Source organism: Cavia porcellus, unplaced genomic scaffold (genome assembly GCF_034190915.1).
Source record: "Cavia porcellus strain 051 isolate PalLab524CR breed Dunkin Hartley unplaced genomic scaffold, mCavPor4.1 scaffold_24, whole genome shotgun sequence".
Classification (NCBI taxonomy): Eukaryota; Metazoa; Chordata; class Mammalia; order Rodentia; family Caviidae; genus Cavia; species Cavia porcellus.
In genome coordinates, this window is record NW_026947507.1 from 2537013 (window position 1) to 2549361 (window position 12349).

Here is a 12349-nt window from a genome sequence, read left to right on the forward strand (position 1 = left end):
CAAGTCCATGAGATTCTTGTACCACTGCTTTTTAACAAATGTACCAACATTTTTCCTTTCAGGAACAAGTTTAAATTTAGGATTAAATGTTGTGGTTTTTTGTTGTGTTGCTGTTGTTGCTGTCCAACAGAATTTTTGAGCCAAGTCTAACCCTAAAAGAATGATCGTGCCAGATGGAACAAACTTTCAAACAACTACCAATTATAAATTATAATCTGTGAAACAGGTGATCTCATCTCTATGACTCCAACTTCAAGAGCTTCAGGAAGAGCAAGCTCAACATTCTCATTGATGCCTGAAATATCTTTGAGGAGATCTAAGCCATTTATTCTAGTTAAAATGCAACTATCAGAATAAACTTACTATAATAGATTGAAGTGAGAAGCTATGACATTGTATAGAAAAGACAATTGGACTTAAAGTCTGAAGATGTTTTAAAATAATGTGTAACACATTATTTTTCTTTCTAAATACCATAGCATTCTTAGAATGTTAAAGATCTGGAAACTGTGATTCCAACCATTCACAATAGAGGACTGGATGTACTAACTAGGCCAACCCCTAAGGCAAAGATGGCTCTCACCAGAAAAGGGCTGTTGATGGAGCTCCCAGGACAGAAGCTGATAGAGACTGGGATGCACCACTCAAAAAAGGAGAACCTGCTCAGATTGAGAAGGAGGCAGAAGGTGACCAGCAGTGATCAGAGTCTGACTTGCTAACTTCCAGGGCCCATGAGAGTGAAGCTTCACATCTGTGACAGTGGAACTCTCTGCCACCCATTTGCTTCCCTCCTTGTGTTCCAGTCTTGAAGAAGACATAGGTGAGGTGTCTTGAAGAAGACAACTCAGAGAGTCATAGACACCTAATCTGTAGCCAGAGCAGTGGGGAAACATCTGTTATTGGAAATAAATATTGAAGTATTAAGTAAAATCAGACTCCACATTCTGACCCTTGTATCTTATGCAAATTGTTTGTAGAAGGGCCGGGGATTTAGCTCAGTGGTGTAAGTACCTTCCTGGCAAGCTTGAGGTCCTGAGTTTGATCCCTGGTACAAAAAAAAAAAAAATTAATTGTAGTGTATTCTTTCACTTAGAAGTGATCAGAAAAGTCATAGAGTAGCCAAGGGAAAGGATCCAGCAATAAATAGAATCTATGTCAAGAACTGAGAAAAAATCCTAACAAACTACTTTCTATAACCACACACTATGAATTCAATTTGTTCAATTATTGATTACCCACAGAAAGCAAAGCAATCAAAGACCCGGCATATAAGGGGTGCTAATAAATGTTTGAGTAACCTAATCAGTAAAACAATAATGTATATCCTCCATGACTCATTCCAATTCATTGAAAAGTTGGTTATTGCAGAGAATAATAGACTAGAGAAAAGAATTCAAGGGTGAGGTATGACTGCATGAGAAAACAGGCTTATGATTCAGAGAAGGCTGTGCTGACTTTGAACTCTTTCCGGAAATGTTTTATTTTATCACTGTGTGAGTAATTGCAGATAAACATAGTTCTCAAGAGGTGGAGAAACTCTTGATGTGAAGAATCCTGATTTTATAGCACCAAGAGGTACGTGTTGCAAGATCAGGTGTCGGGTTCAAAATCTAAGGAGAGAGCCCTCACTCGCCTTTACAACTCAGAGAGTGATAGATAATCAGGGCTCCACCCAAGGAGCTAGTTCTGGGGGACCCAGGATTTGTAACTGGATGAAGAGAGGGTTTTCCCAGGTAAGCAAATGGAAGCAGTAGAAACAAATGGCTTAGGGATTGCAGAAAGTTCAACCAAAAGCAAATCTGTTGTTAACCTGCAAGGGATAAGCAAGGGCTGGGGAATTCAAGACTTAGCCAGAAAGGAAGGACCAATGTGGAATCTGAAGGGAGGCAGAAAGTGAAGACCATAGAGGGCAGAGGATGCTCTGACCTGGGCACAGAAGTGCACAGCAGCGCCATCCTCATAGGGAGTGGTCCAGTGTCCGTGGCTGCTGACGCCTGCTCAGGGGGATCAGACAGAGCAAACAGATTCCTAAAACCTCAGTTGTCTCATCTGTAAAATATAAGGAATACTTTACTTACAGGGATATTAGAATTAAATGGAGTTAATGTTTTTATTTTTTCAATTTTATGAAGTTCCCGTAGTCATAGCCCCCACAGAATGGGAGCCTTTGTGTCTTTATTTTTTTCATCTAATATATGTCCAGATTAGGAATCAGCTGTATGTCTGTTATGGATTAAAAACCAGTGGTCAATTTAACAGTATTGATCTGAGTATAGACAGCCCACCTGAGGAAAGTTGCTAGCATAAAAGGATGTGTGGAGAGGAAGAGCGGGTGTCGTGGGTTCCCCTAAGTGTCATTGTTTGGAACCATTAGTTCTCCTGGAAGAGCTTGTCATGCTGGCTTCCCTAATGTGAACGCAGCCATTATCATTGGAGGAGCTCGGGACCTTGTTGCTGAGAATGGCTGTGGTTCACTTTAGGGGAGCGCTGGTCCTTACTTTGGGCATTGCTTCCTGTCTCTGGAAGGGGAGATGTGTGCTGTTTAATGTCCAAAAGAAGCTAGTCATTCTGGCTTCCTGCTTTGTACTCAGCTGTTCTCATCACTGGAGGAGCTTGGGACCTTGTTGCTGAGGATGGCTGTGGTAATTTTCAGGTGGGCCCTGGTTGTTATTTTGAGTCCCTTCTTGGTTCCACTGTAGAGCCCTCAAACTACTAACACAGACCCTTCATCCAGCTGGCATAGACTTTCTAGCTTCCATCGCTGATCTTTGAGCCTTCTCAGTGCAGATCTGTAAAGCAGACTTGCATGAGTCTTTGTCATGGGCTCGAGGCCTCCAGTTGGACTCGGGCAGGGCATTGTCATGGATCTTTAGGTGTTCAACTGGACTCACGCAGGACATTGCTGTGGGATCCAGGCCCTCAGCTGGATTTTCTAGATCTTTAGTGTTGTAAACAGATTTCCTGCACTTTCTTGTGTTTGACTCTGGGTGACCACCATAACATAATATTAGGAATTTTATACCCTGTATGTAATTGTTTTCCTTGGAGCCCCTGACTACAACAGTGTCCATGCATGCATGTTCATATGTGTAGTGACCTTATGGTCAACCAACTCAGTATGAGGAGCTGATGTTTGATGATCATCTTGTATAGTTAATTTGTAAACTAAGCTGGTTACTTTCCTCATGGAACTTCTTTTTTTATTTAAAATAAAAAAGACTGAAAGAAACACTATGCTTTTTTGTACTTGGGTATCTGATAGACATTTTCTTGAAAATGAGCAAAGTAAGTGAGTCACTTTAAGAATGACAAACATCATTTGTTAATAGTCATTAAATTTGTACCTGGCACCTTGAGCTTGCCAGGTCAAATCGCTTTCAATACTCAAGGATTTTTCTGAGCATATCAAAAGTGATATTCACAGTTGTCCATAGAAAATAACAAAATGTTCACTATTAGGAATCCCATCTTGGTCAATAAATTAATATTTTCAAAAGACTAATGAATAATATGAGAAAATTATGCATAGGTAAGAGAGCCATTCAAAATATAAAAGACTTATTTAAAACAGTCTAAAGTTTTCAAAAACAGACTTAAATGTAACAAAACATGGAAACTTCATTGGTAAATTTCATAACCCACATTGCAATAGCAATATTTCAAAGAAAAATACCTAAAATTACCTGAAAAGGATATTTACACGCTCTCTTTATCCCAACTATGTATCTGTTTGAGGCTGGCTTTTCTTTACCTGCTTCAACCTAAACGATGTGTCACCACAAATCAAATGCAGAGCAGATAAGAAAATCTTGTCTTTCCTTGAGCTTGACATTTAAAAGATGTACAAAAGTATACCATAATGCTATTCATTTCACTAATTTTTTCTTCAGAAAATACGAATTTTTATGAAATAGTTACATTAATATGTGATAGACATTATTTTACAGGAATGAGTAACATAAATATTTTTAAAGTCTCAATTTTAACTTTGAATATGGTAGATATGGATAAATATAGCCCACATAAATTTTTTTAGATCCTCAATAATTCTTTAAAATGTGGAGTGGTCTTGGGATCAAAATGTTCGAACACTGATGATCTAGACCAATTAGTAACATGGCAGAGTGGAACATGATCTTTGAAACAGTTTGCTGTTTTTCACTTCTGGGTTTTTAATTTACTAATTGTTTATTTTCTGCTGGTTGTTTAACTTGTTTGAGCCTTAGTTGTGTCATGTGTTAAAGTGAGGATAATCATATCTAATTTCTCTCTTTTGTGTTTTAGATAAACAATTATGAGAAATCTGAAATGTAAACAGTTTATGAGGGTTGATTTTCTTTCTTCTTTTTCTTCCTTTGACACAAATACAAACAAACGTCAAGGTCACCTGATGGAGTCTTTCTACACAGGCCAGCAGTCTCACACCTTCAAGAACAGTTGATTCCAGTAAGAAAAAGCAAAGGCAATATAATAAACCAAAAGTATTCATAGATTCACTGCTGGTCTCAGATCAGGTAGTAGTAACTTGTGCCCTACCACTCAGCTCACCTGCCTCAGCCTATTTTTGATTTGGAGTGAGGGACTCTGCTTCTGTCTCTGTCCAAACCTGACAAGGTTCTGAACAGGCTGGTCTCACTCTCAAGAGGGTCCTGTCCTAAAGGTCACCCAGAGTGAAAGCTCAATCTTCCTGCAATTCTTTTCAATATTATGTTTTAGTGCTCAGGAAGTATAAGACATACGTGATGTCTTCGCAGCTGCATGTCCACAGAACAAAGGCAAGGCTTCCAGGAAAGATGGATATAACACCTTCGTTTCTCAGCTCTTATTCAGGGAAATCCACCAAGAGCTCATTAGGCTGCCATTGCGTGTAAAATTGTGTGTACATCTTGGAGAAGGATTGATGATTGCATGAGAACACTCTAGATCCTCTTTGATCCCAGGGGAATGGGATCATTTCCATTTCCAGAGTCCAGAGGAATGCTCACATGCATTAACTTTTAAACCCTGGGTCAGGGTTCTCTGGAAATTCTTTTCCATAGTTGCAGTGTTCATCTGGATTCCAGACATTTTACATCTGATCAAGTGGAATTAATAGCTGCTTTGGGAATATTTTAACATGTCTGCCTATTCATCGTGGAAGTAAAGTAACATTTGTGTTGCAAAATGCAGAAGGTACAAGCCTACAGACGTAAGAATAATAGAGCAGAATGGGAAATTTTAAGAGACAGAGTGCAAAAAGCATAGAGATGGCTCTTTCTTGATTAAGAGAATATAGGCAAAAACTGGTTTTTCTCTCTTATTTTCACTGCAATGTAGATTCTCCTTGTCACCCAAGTGCTATGACTTTGGTAGTCTGTCTTCTTTTGCATCCTGCCAAAATTGGATAACGGGGAGTGGGAAGCTGTCTGAAAGGTGTCTCTGTGAGATGAGCAGTGAACTTTCTGACTACAGATTCTCATCCTGTGCTGCCATCAACCTCCATGACCATTTGATTTCTCATTTAAGTTGTATCACTTTCAAAGCTGGAATAATGTTCAGCCTCTCCTCTACTGTCAACATGGATAATCATGTGCCCCCCAAATCAGCTATTACTATTTCCCGATGAAGATTGTCCAGTGTGATGGCTTGGAAAATGTTTTTCTTCAGTGTCGGCACAAGATTATCGGGTCCAGACAGGATGCTGAGGCACAGCCCTGCTTCCTAAATATCTCTCTCTCTCTCTCCCTTCCTTCCTCTATTCCCGCTCCCTCTCTCTCTTTCTCCCCCCACACAGTCCTCTACACCTCCACTGGCTTGTACTTAGGCTGGTAGCTGCCAAATCTGAGAAAACTTCTTTTCTTACACACACACACACACACACACACACACACACACACACACACGCGCGCGCGCGCGCACACACACACACACGCGCACACACACACACACACACACACGCATACACACATTTATGTTAATACTCTTGGATCAGAAAAATCACCCCCACATTTTTCTGGAGTTGTCTCTGGAGACTGTTTCCTGAAGACTGTGCTACCTCTGTGAATGGCATCTTAATTCAACACCTTTGCTATGCTAGAAACCTGAGCATCGTCCTGGACTCGGGGCTGTGTTATGGCCCAGTGCTTTGTGCCTGGCACATGGTAACTCCCGTGCCTCCCCAATCTTCTCGCAGTCTCCCCTAGGATTTTTGTAAGCCCTCTCTTCTTCCCCTACTACTTTGTTTCTTGTCTGCACTTTTCTCTTCCCCAGCAGGAAAATAAAAATTTATTCTTACATTCAGTCCTATTTTTTTCTCATACACTGTTTTCTTTCCAAACTCAGCTATCTTCTGAGCACTGGCTCTGAATTTGTGTGTGGTCTCTTGAGAATGTTTTATCCACAGAAAACAAATTGCCCTGCATTTGAACAACTTTCATTCTTGTTAGTGTTCCACGGGAAAGACTTTTAAATTTTTTCATCAACTCTTAGAGTTTTGCTAATTTCTTGAATTTTTCTTTAACCTCTTTAACCCAAGAAAATGTTACCCCCCCCCCATTTAAGACACCCCAATTAACTACATGTGCCTGAAGTCGTCTACAGTGCCTACTTTACTGTTTTCCTGAAATGCATCCTTTTAATCAAGTTTTGTTAAAGTGTAAGAACTTTGGATCAGGAGGAACCTTCCCGGGAGGAAGAGGAAGTAGCCTTGAACATCCAGAGCTACAGATCGCAACGGGCAAACCTCTTAGGTATTTTCTCAGTATATTCCTATTCTTTGGGTCCAGAATAAGAAGTTGGCTGAACTTAAATACTCAGTAGGTAAAACTCATGGTCAAGGATGGTGTAGAAGTCCGGAAAAAGCCACAGGAAATTGTCAAAACTCATGCTTGCTGCCGCTCCTTGCTGGTTCTTGGTGCTAGCTAACACGTCAGATTGCTTTTAAAATAGTGAAAAAAGCTCCCTATGACACGGTCCCTCTGTTTTCCCTGTTAGATGAGTAACATAACTATTTATGAGTATAAATATTTATAATATTTATAAAGTTTATAAATTATATTTATAAATTTTATAATATATTATAAAATATGTTATATATTTATAAATATATAAATATTTATGAGTATAAATATTTATAATATTTATAAAAGCATAAATATAGGAGTAGATAACCATGGTGGTAATTTAAAATAATTTGGATTAAAATTTTGGTCTGAGCCCTGCTAGCTGTATGGCTTGAAAAAGTTGCTTAATTTCTCTGTCTTTCTTCCTATGTACAGTACGCTTCTGGATCCTTTCTTCATAAGTACATAATAAACCCTGTTGATTATATTGATACTATTATCAATGCCAATAACAGCACTAAAAGCAGTAGCCAAAATCACTGTGTGACATCAGCAATTCAGACCTTCCGTAGTCAGGACTAAATTCACACCCAGTCCGTGCCCTGTGCTGTTGCTGCAGTGTTCCCTCTCCATATAGCTCAAAGTCCAGAAAAATGTCACCACTGTTGCTTTGTCCCAGAGGTTCTCTGGTGTGAAGCTTGCACTCCAATCCCAACCCCCAGTGTACCTGCTCAGACGTTATCAACTCTGCCAGAAGGCAAGATTCACAATCCATGTGCCTGACCACGGTTAGGACTAAATTGCTGAGAGAAACATGCAAATCATTGTCAACCAAGTATATGCATTTATTCCTAGCTAAGGTTTTTGTACCAATTTTTGTAACCTGATAAATTGGACTAGATTATAGGCTTTCTTTCCTGGTTGCCCTTCTGGTCTTCTAGGTGAGAGCCAGCCCAAATTCTAGTTCTCATCCCATAGACTTTGTTCTTTCTCTCACATACCTAGGACAAAGGCATATGGGCTTTCTCTTCAAAAGGGAACTGGAAAGAAATAGAGAGAAAAAGAAAGAAAGAAAGAAAGGAAGAAAGAAAGAAAGAAAGAAAGAAAGAAAGAAAGAAAGAAGAAAAGAAAGAAGGAAGTAATGAAAGGAAAGGAAGGGAAGAGAAGACAAAAAGGAAAGGAAAGGAAAGCAAAGGAAGGAGACTATGTACTTTTATGGTACTTTTTATCTTTTAGTCTTCAGGGTTCCGAGTGGGGAAAAGGAGAGTCATGACTGTCCCTGAAGACGCCCTCTCTGAGGAGGTGCAGGGTCTGGAGAAGAGGAGAGGCAGAGCCAGTAAAGGTCCTCGAGACTAGCTGTCTGCCTGGGACCTTGTACACCCTGTCTGCGGCTTTTATCTTTATCTGTCACCTCTGTGACTTCACCCCGGAATGAGTCCCATTAGTTCACGATAAAAAGTGCATACAGAAAAATGATGTTCTCAGTTCCTCTTCATCAGAATATATGGGAGTCCTGGGAAAGAAAGTGCCTTTCAGTCCACAATTGACTCTTGCAGAAATTGTGCAGCTCTGCTATGACATGCACACCAAGGGTTTGCCCAGTGCTCCTTTCCCTCCACAGGAGGAGAGAGTGGTCATGACAAGTGTTCCAATTGGAACAGTTCCTGCAGCCCAGCCTGCAAAGGCTGTAATTAGAGTATCTGAGTCGATTAGTGGATCTACATGATGGCTCCTAACATCACACCTAGAGAGACAAAGGGACATTCTGTGTCTACTGGTCCAAGTGACACTTCTATCTCGCTAAAAAAACTTTGGGTTGTTAAAATGTAAAGCAGGGAGGCTGAAAAACTCTTCAAATCTAAGCACCAGTGCCAAAAGAAATTATGAAACATGGCTACAGAAGGATACCATATAAACTCAGTGCCCAGAGTGAAGATTGAAGGAAAAATCCTTCATCAAGTAAATTGCAAGGAGAAAAATAGAAAAACAAGGAAGATGAGGAACAGGAGAAAGAAGAGGAAGAGAAGGAGAAGGTAGGGAAACCTACAGACTGAAAGAGAATGGAATTGTAATATAGGAGCCATATTAGAATCCAAATTTCAATAAATTATCCAAAGGCAGGTATTTGAAGTAATCCAGGAAATTTAAATGTTGACTGCAAAATGGATGACTAGGGAATTGTGGCTGCTTTATGAGGTTTTTGCGTATTTTTAAAGAATTTTTATCTACTAATAATGCATACTGATAAAAGGTTGAAACGATACGAGGTTGGGATTTTCTTTAAAATAAGCCTGGAGATAGTTGATGTGAATAAAGTTTTACTAGTTACTCTAACTCAACATTTGAAATTTTCCATATCAAAAAGGTGATGAAGGATACATAAATCAATAAACATTTATATAAACTTATTTTCTCATAAGAATGCTAAATATCCTCTATCAAACTTTTCTAGATACTTCAGAATAAAAATGTAAAAATACCCTGAATTCCTGCAGAGTTGAGCACTACTATCTCATGTCTCCCTGCTGGAAAAGCACAGACAACTGAATTGATTAATCATTACTAGATCATATAGAATGGGAAGAGCTAAGGATAATGTGCCAAGAAGTTGTTCTAAAATGGGCTTTAAAAGACCTCAGCTAGCCTTGTTTAATCCAGCTGTCATTTTCTACAGGATGCTTTTGTTAGTAGAGAAGACATTTAATTCACTTGAAAGAAGAAAAAGAACACCACTATATTTGCCTATCAATTTGAATAAAAACCAGACCAGTGTAGATAAGCTATAGTTATCTACACTCTAAGCACAGAAATACACAGTTGATATGTTAAAGGTCCGATCTCAGAAATCTCCTGGAACCTTCAGAGAAGTCGCACAAGTAAGATCAGGAGCTTGCCTGTTTAGTTCAGCTCTCAGACTCAGTCAATATTTAATTGTTTACTGAACAGCCCCTAATTTCTTCCTAACCTGAAATACAAACAAAAGTAGGAACTAGGTCAAGGAACACGGGATTTCGAGTATTTTCAGATTGCACCATCCTAGCTAAATTCACCTCCCTGATTTTACGTTCTTTACATGGGATCCATTCTTTCCTGGAGAGAACAGTATTTGAGGGAGAATTGAGAGATTTAGAGGAGTACAGAGGGACTAGAAACACATTGATTTATAATCTGACCCAACTCATTTTTAAATTGGGTCATATTGTCTGTAAATTGAGCCCTTGTGTCCTCTACAGTTTACAGCTAAAGAAAAATGGAGGGCTGAAGTTTCCTCTTCCTCTTTTCCTACCCCAGTTACTACTAATTCCCCTTATCCTGGCCTGACTTTCTCTGTCCTTCCATGATCCTTCCTTCCTTCTCTCTTTCTTTCCCCCTCCTCTGCCTATCTCTGTCCCTGTCTCTGTCTTAGTCTCTCTCTGTCTCATCATTACAGAACACACCAATTTTAATAAGGAGTTTGAAAGCATACTTATTGCCTACTTTGGGAGTTAAAATCTGTGTGTGTGTGTGTGTGTGTGTGAGAGAGAGAGAGAGAGAGAGAGAGTGTGTGAGTGCCTACAAGGCTCTATCATCCTACTTTAGTAAGCATTGTGAGAAAGATGGTATGAATTTGAAAACAGACAAAAGAAAACAGTGGGTAGAGTATTCTTGCTTTGCTGTTAGTTTGACTTTCTATTTCTTGCCCTCTTTAATATCTTTGCAGGAAAAGAGATCAATTTAATAATTTTTTATTCAGTAGAAATGCAAATAATTTCTCTTGTTCAACAGATAACCCCATAGGTTACAGTTTAAATTAAATTGGACATTAACCAGCTTTATAGCTAACCCAGGAGTTTATTAAATAGCTCCTGTAGCTTTCCAAATGCCCTTTGGACCTGTTCTAACACATTACCAGTTCACTCATTAATAAATGAGTTGAATAAAATATTTGGTATGTACTTATTTTATAGGCCTGTGAGATTCACTTTTTAATGCTTTGAAAATTATACCTTGGTATGATTGTTTTTGCCACCAAACAAAAGTTTGCCTATTGTTTACCTTGTCACTCTCCACCACTTCAAATTTTAATGTGAATTTTTCAATCATGATTCAAAAATGTTTAAAGGTATTTTGAAAACATGTCACATACCGACTTTTGTTTCCTGTGTATTACTACGTCACACTGAGTCTAGTGTCTAGGAGTAAGTAACAGTTTCTACATAGCTTACTACTTTACTTTTCTCTACAAATACACACATAGGAGAATAACAGTGCTTGCTCTTATGATCTCTGTCTTCTTCCCAAGAGGTTAAAAGGCTTAAATTAGCTTTTGGAGTCAGATTTGCCTACCCTGTTGGCTGTAGAGTGTATAATATTCCTTGGTTTCATTTCCTGGGCTTCATCAATAAATGAGACCAATAATAATGCTATCTCACAGAAGTATTGAAAACAATAGGGAAATCATCATGCAAAACGGTTAGAACAATATTTACCATATAATAAACATTTTTAAAACGGTATTATTATCCTACTCATTGAATGTCTTTGCCTTGATGTTACTTTCTAGTTTCTAGAAATTATGTTACTTGCAATGGGTACCGTGGGAGATCTCAGTTCCTACCAGATACAAGATGCTCATTGTTAACATCGCCTGGAGAAAAAGTCTCTGCTATCACAGACTTTGGCTAGACACAGAATCCTTGTCTGCTTTATGAGTTGGTTTTGAATTACTGCCAGGACTTTCAGGAAAATGGAAAATGGATTTGTAGTATTTATGCAGCTAAGTTCTTATCTGAGTTCCCAGGACTAGTTTGTCAAATAGCAGTGAGCTTCCCCGTTGGTTGATTCCCCTTGACTTCGCCTCCAAGGATCTGGGTCAGCATATTAATGTTTCACGTGTTAAAAGTGGGTGAGGATTCTCTGGTGTCTTTGTTGCCTGTGTAACTGGAGATGACATACTTGTTTTTGGCAGCATATCCACGCACAACATTGTCATTGCATCTTAGTGGTGAAGATCAGTGAGCATGGCCAAATATTTTGAAAACCAAACTTTTAAAACCACTTGGTTGTCAGGTTAATAGGCCTGGTTGGTTCCTTGCTTGCTTCCTTTTCTTTTTTTCTGTTCTTTTTGTGAGTTTTTGTTGTTATTATTTTGTGGTTTTTGTTACTTTGTCTTGTCTCCCGTTGGTAACCTGATAAACTCTAAGATGATCAGAAAAAATAAGAAAACCTCTATATTTTACTAGAATTGTGGGGTTCTTGAATGAGAGTAAAAGAAATGCTTACTAAAAATGTTTTGCTCTAATTCCTACTGTGACCATGAAGAGAAATGTAATCTCTCTTTACCTAAACATTTACTTCTATTTAAATGCAATTCGCATCTCTGCCATCATTGCTCCCAGACGACCCGGTCAAAGTCTGTAAAGGGAGGATTAAGATGACGTGATGGAAAATGCCTTGAATTCATCCTAAGGAATGAATACAGGTTGGAAATATAGGCTATCAGATTGCAGAACTCACTACAATAAAAGTATTCCTTTTCCCTGCCTGAA